This window comes from Bubalus kerabau, chromosome 1 (genome assembly GCF_029407905.1).
Source record: "Bubalus kerabau isolate K-KA32 ecotype Philippines breed swamp buffalo chromosome 1, PCC_UOA_SB_1v2, whole genome shotgun sequence".
Classification (NCBI taxonomy): domain Eukaryota; kingdom Metazoa; phylum Chordata; class Mammalia; order Artiodactyla; family Bovidae; genus Bubalus; species Bubalus kerabau.
The window spans coordinates 90,859,734-90,866,683 of record NC_073624.1 but is presented as its reverse complement, the minus strand read 5'-3'; positions in this window follow the sequence as shown (position 1 = coordinate 90,866,683).

Genomic DNA, 6,950 nt, shown 5'->3' with positions numbered 1-6,950 from the left:
CAGCAGCCCACCAGGCACCCCGTCCCTGGGATTCTCCAGGCAAGAACACTGGAGTGGGTTGCCATTTCCTTCTCTAATGCGTGAAAGTGAAGTCGCTCAGTCGTGTCTGACCCTCAGCGACCCCATGGACTGCAGCCTTCCAGGCTTCTCCATCCATGGGATTTTCCAGGCAAGAGTACTGGAGTGGGGTGCCATTGCCTTCACTACTCATAGCAGTGCTATTCAATATAGTCAAAAGTTAGAAGCAACCTGATTGTTTGTCCATTTATTAATAAGCAAAATGTGCATATGTATAAAATGGAAAATTTTTCAGTTTTAAAAATGAAGGAAATCCTGACATGTGCAGTAACTCGGGTGGACCTTGAGGACATAATGCTAATAAGCTAAACAAGCTAATCACTACAAAACAATTATTGTATAATTCTGGCTACATGGGGTGTATAGAATAGTCAGATTCATAGGGACAGAATGCATTGTGTTGGTTGTCAGGGGCTGAGAAAAGGGAGGGTTGGGAGTTACTGTTTAATGTTTGGGGCTTCAGTCTGGGAAAGTGGATGGCGATGACAGTTGCACAACTATGTGAATGTAGCTGAAGCTCCTGAACTGCACTTCTAAAGGGCTACAATGCTTTAAATACCCTTTGATACTCATCAGTTTCACTACAATATGCTTTACCATTGATTTATATTTATTTATCCTGCTTAGTGTTAATACACTTTCCATAAATAAGATACATCTTTACAGAGAATTCTCTGGTTCTTTATTAAAGTATTCTCTATCATTCATTTCCCTTTTGGAGCTTTTGGATAGTCTCAGTAGGGCTATATAATATATGCAATTTCTCAACGTATTTTTGTCTCTTAAGTGCTCTTCCTTTTTTATGTCTTATTTTGCTATGTTGCATTCTGAGAGAATTTTGTAATACTATCTTCAAAATCACCCATTCATTTGTAACCCGTGTAGTATAGAGATTATTCAATCCATTACAGTTTTAAGTTTAATGAGAATACTTGTAAAGAGATCTAGTAATTTATTTCATTAGCTGTTTGATCTTATTTCATTTTTACCTTTATTTTTTCAGAAATTCTTTTTAATATTTAAACTGTGTCATTGATTTGTTCCTTTGAGTATCCTAAAATCATCTGTGTGAAAGTCTATGTTATAGGGTTCCAAAATAGTAGTAAATTGATGATTTTGTTGGCTAGATTTACCATCAACTCAATAGTCATGAGTTTGAGCAAACTCTGGGAGACAGTGAAGGGCAGGGAAGCCTGATGTACTGCAGTCCATGGGGTTATAAAGAGTCAGATGCAACTAAGCAAGGGAACAACAAGAAAAGGATATTTTTTACAATTTTAAATTCCATGTTATTTCAACAAAGGCATATAGAATCCTCTGACCTGTGCATGCTTCATGTGGTGTCTTGCACATTAAGAACTCAATAAATAATTCTTGAAATCAGTACTCAGTACAATTCAAATAATGAGTTACCAAAAGAATGATAAGATATCTGAATAAGGGAAGGAGGAAGAGGAGAGTTATGATAATTGCCTCCATATTTCTTGGTGGTGCTGATAGCTTTTCCAATTCATATACGTGAAGCTCACTGAGTGACATGAAATAAAATCATCTGGTGTCAAACCAACAGTGCAAGATTCAGAGAATAAGTCTGTACATCTCAGGTTTAGGAATGACAATGAATTGGGGAAGAAGTGCCTGCAGGCAAGAGGTGAGCCAGCCCAGTGAGATATACCATCCTGAAGTAGAGGAGCATGGCCAGAGAGGAGGATGAATAGGCAGTTTGTTACCCACTGCTACATGGGAATGCAGTCAGTAAATTTCTTGTAAAGGGAAATTCAGTGCATCCTATAGGTAACAACATATGTAATTTACCATGAAAATTATCTATTATATTTCCAGAAAGAAGTTTTAGAAAAAATAATATTTAGTATGAGGAAATATAGGACAGGAATAAGGTTATGAGTGCAGAAGGATGTTTCAGTTAAGGTCAAAAGTGTGAATGAAGAAGGATAAATAGAAAGTACTAGAAAATGATATTGGAAATTAATCCAAATGATGGTAGTCATTATTATTCATGTAGAGTTCAATACACATTCCCAGGGCTGAATACATGCACAGAAAAATCTCAGTGTACACCAGGCTTGCACTTCTGGCTGATCTCTTCATTTTGTGCAAGCAGGAAGTGAAGGTTAAGGCAGAATTGTCAGTAGTTTGGCTAAGCATTGAAGGATACCTAGAAAAAGAAGAGAATTCCTTAATATGATAAAAGATATCTGTAAATAAACCATAGCTAATGGTGACTGCAGCCATGAAATTAAAAGACGCTTACTCCTTGGAAGGAAAGTTATGACCAACCTAGATAGTATACTGAAAAGCAGAGACATTACTTTGCCAACAAATGTCCATCTAGTCAAGGCTATGGTTTTTCCAGTGGTCATGTATGGATGTGAGAGTTGGACTGTAAGGAAAGCTGAGCACCGAAGAATTGATGCTTTTGAACTGTGGTGTTGGAGAAGACTCTTGCAAGTCCCCTGGACTGCAAGGAGATCCAACCAGTCCATTCTAAAGGAGATCAGTCCTGGGTGTTCATTGGAAGGACTGATGCTAAAGCTGAAACTCCAATACTTTGGCCACCTGATGCAAAGAGTTGACTCATTGGAAAAGACTCTGATGCTGGGAGGGATTGGGGGCAGGAGGAGAAGGGGACGACAAAGGATGAGATGGCTGGATGGCATCACCAGCTCGATGGACATGAGTTTGAGTGAACTCCGGGAGTTGGTGATGGACAGGGAGGCCTGGCGTGCTGTGATTCATGGGGTCGCAAAGAGTCGGACACAACTGAGCAACTGAACTGAACTGAACATCATACTCAATGGTGAAAGATGAAAACTTTTTTCCCTAAATCAGAAATAAGACAAGTATGTCCACTTTCACCACTGCTATTCAACATTTGGCTTGAAGTTTTAGTCAGCAGTTAGGCAAGAAAGAGAGATAAAACACATTCAAACTGGAAAGAAAGTTAAATTGTCCCTATTTGGAGGTAATATAATCTTATATATAGAAAAGCCTAAATACACCATAGATGACATGATCTTACACACAAAAATATCCCAAGAACCCACACACAAAAAATTACTCCACCTAATAAATCAATTTGACAGAGCTGTAGGGTACATCAACATGCAAAAAATCATTTATGAGACAAAGTCAGCAATGAACAGTCTGAAAAGAAAACTGAGAAAACAAATCCATTTATAGGGGCATTTGAAAGAATAAAATACAAGGAGGTACAAGCTATATATACACTGAAAGCTCTAAAACATGTTGAAGAAAATTAGAGAACACCTAAATAAATGGAAAGATATGTTGTGTTCATGGATTAGAATATTTAACACTGTTGAGATGTCAGTACTACCCAAAGTTATCTACAGATTTAATCAAATTTCTACCAAAATTCCAATGGTCTTTGTGCAGAATTGGAAAAGTCCATCCCCAAACCATAGTGACTTGCAAGTGGCCTAGAATAGTCAAAACTAGTCAATGTTCAAAACAATTGAACAAAGTTGGAGGACACTCTTCCTGATTTCCAAACTTGCTCCAATGCTGCAGTAATCAAAACAGTGAGGCACTGACCTAAAAAGACATATCGACCAGTGGAATAGAACTGAGAATCCGTAAGTAAACCCATTCATCTTTGGCCAATTGATTTTTCACAAGAGTGCTAAAATTATTCAGTGAGGAAAGGGTAGTTTTCTCTATAGATGTTGCTGGGACAACTTGATATCCACATTCAGAAGAATGAAATTGGACCCTTACCTCAAACCTTTTTTTAAAAAAATTAGCTCAAAATGTATTAAACACCTGAATATGAGCCAACACTATAAGAAAATAGAGATAAATCATTATAACCTTGAATTTGAAATAGATTTTAGAAATGACAACAAGCAACAGAAGGATGATACATTAGACATTTGCGCCAAAATAGACATTTGTGCCTTAAATGGCAGTATCACTAATGTAAAAAAACAATGTGCAGAATGAGAAAATTATTTGCAAGTCATGTATCTGATAACATTTTTATCACCACAAAAAATACAAAATAACACCTGTACATGTTAAGTAGTAACTCTTCATTTTCTCCTCCCCCTCAGTCATAGACTTTCTGTTTAAATTTACTGATCCTGCATATTTCATATAAATGGAATCATAGTGTATGTTGCCTTTTGGGTCTGACTTGTTTCACTTGGCATAATGGTTTTGGGGTTCATTCACACTGTAGTATGTATTAGTACTTTATTTTCTTTTCACATCTTGGTATTACCCCATTGAATGGTTATACCAAATAAATTTTTCCACTCATCACATTTTTGTCCCTGTAGTGATGCTATGAAATTGATATCAGATGAGATCAGATCAGTCACTCAGTTGTGTCCGACTCTTTGCGACCCCATGAATCGCAGCACGCCAGGCCTCCCTGTCCATCACCAACGCCCGGAGTTCACTCAGACTCACGTCCATCGAGTCAGTGATGCCATCCAGCCATCTCATCCTCTGTCGTCCCCTTCTCCTCTTGCTCCCAATCCCTCCCAGAATCAGTCTTTTCCAATGAGTCAACTCTTCGCATCAGGTGGCCAAAGTACTGGAGTTTCAGCTTTAGCATCATTCCTTCCAAAGAAATCCCAGGGCTGATCTCCTTCAGAATGAACTGGTTGGATCTCCTTGCAGTCCAAGGGACTCTCAAGAGTCTTCTCCAACACCACAGTTCAAAAGCATCAATTCTTTGGCACTCAGCCTTCTTCACAGTTCAACTCTCACATCCATACATGACCACAGGAAAAACCATAGCCTTGACTACATGAACCTTTGTTGGCAAAGTAATGTCTCTGCTTTTGAATATGCTATCTAGGTTGGTCATAACTTTCCTTCCAAGGAGCAAGCATCTTTTAATTTCATGGCTGCAGTCACCATCTGCAGTGATTTTGGAGCCCCCAAAAATAAAGTCTGACACTGTTTCCACTGTTTCCCCATCTATTTCCCATGAAGTGATGGGACCAGATGCCATGATCTTCGTTTCCTGAATGTTGAGCTTTAAGCCAACTTTTTCACTCTCCACTTTCATTTTTGTCAAGAGGCTTTTTAGTTCCTCTTCACTTTCTGCCATAAGGGTGGTGTCATCTGCATATCTGAGGTTATTGATATTTCTCCCGGCAATCTTGATTCCAGCTTGTGTTTCTTCCAGTCCAGTGTTTCTCATGATGTACCCTGCATAGAAGTTAAATAAACAGGGTGACAATATACAGCCTTGACGTACTCCTTTTCCTATTTGGAACCAGTCTGGTGTTCCATGTCCAGTTCTAACTGTTGCTTCCTGACCTGCATACATATTTCTCAAGAGGCAGATCAGGTGGTCTGGTATTCCCATCTCTTGAAGAATTTTCCACAGTTTATTGTGGTCCGCACAGTCAAAGGATTTGGCATAGTCAATAAAGCAGAAATAGATGTTTTTCTGGAACTCTCTTGCTTTTTCCATGATCCAGCGGATGTTGGCAATTTGATCTCTGGTTCCTCTGCCTTTTCTAAAACCAGCTTGAACATCAGGAAGTTCACGGTTCACATATTGCTGAAGCCTGGCTTGGAGAATTTTGAGCATTACTTTACTAGCGTGTGAGATGAGTGCAATTGTGCAGTAGTTTGAGCATTCTTTGGCATTGCCTTTCTTTGGAATTGGAATGAAAACTGAGCTTTTCCTGTCCTGTGGCCACTGCTGAGTTTTCCAAATTTGCTGGCATATTGAGTGCAGCACTTTCACAGCATCATCTTTTAGGATTTGGAATAGCTCAACTGGAATTCCATCACCTCCACTAGCTTTGTTCATAGTGATGCTTTCTAAGGCCCACTTGACTTCACATTCCAGGATGTCAGTGATCACACCATCGTGATTATCTGGGTCGTGAAGATCTTTTTTGTACAGTTCTTCTGTGTATTCTTGCCATCTCTTCTTAATATCTTCTGCTTCTGTTAGGTCCATACCATTTCTGTCCTTTATCAAACCCATCTTTGCGTGAAATGTTCCTTTGGTATCTCTGATTTTCTTGAAGAGATCTCTAGTCTTTCCCATTCTGTTGTTTTCCTCTATTTCTTTGCATTGATCGCTGAAGACAGCTTTCTTATCTCTTCTTGCTATTCTTTGGAACTCTACTTTCAGATGTTTATATCTTTCCTTTTCTCCTTTGCTTTTCACTTCTCTTCTTTTCACAGCTATTTGTAATGTAGAAGTATTTATATAAGTTCCTGTTTTAAATTCTTTTGAGAATAACAAAGGAATGGAGTTGCTGGGTCACATGGTAATCCTATGTTCAATTCTTAGAGGAACTACCAAACTCTTTTCCACAGCTACTGTGCCATTTTACCTTCCCACCAGCAGCATATGAAGGTTCCATTTTCTCCATATCCTCACAAACAGTATTTTGTCCTTTTTAAAAGATAGTCATCCTAATAAGTATGAAGTAGAATCTTATTGTGGTTTTCACTTGCATTATCCTAATGGTTAATGATATTGTGTCTTTTGTTCATATTGGCCATTTATATATGTTCTTTAGAGCAGTGGTTCCCAATCTTTTTGGCACCAGGGACCAGGTTTATAGAAGACATGTTTTTCCCATGGACTGGAGTAATGAGGGATGGTTTGGAGATGATTCAAATGCATTGCATTTATTGTGTACTTTATTTCTATTATTAGCTCCACGTCATATCATCAGGCATTAGATCCTGGAGGTTCAGGACCCCTGCTTTAGAAAAATGTCTATTTCCAGTTCTTTTGCCCTTTAAAAATATAGATTTTTTTTTTTTGGTCTTTTTGTTACTGACTTGTAATAATTTTTATTTATTCTGGATAGTAGACCCTTACTAAACTTGTTCAGATCTTCACT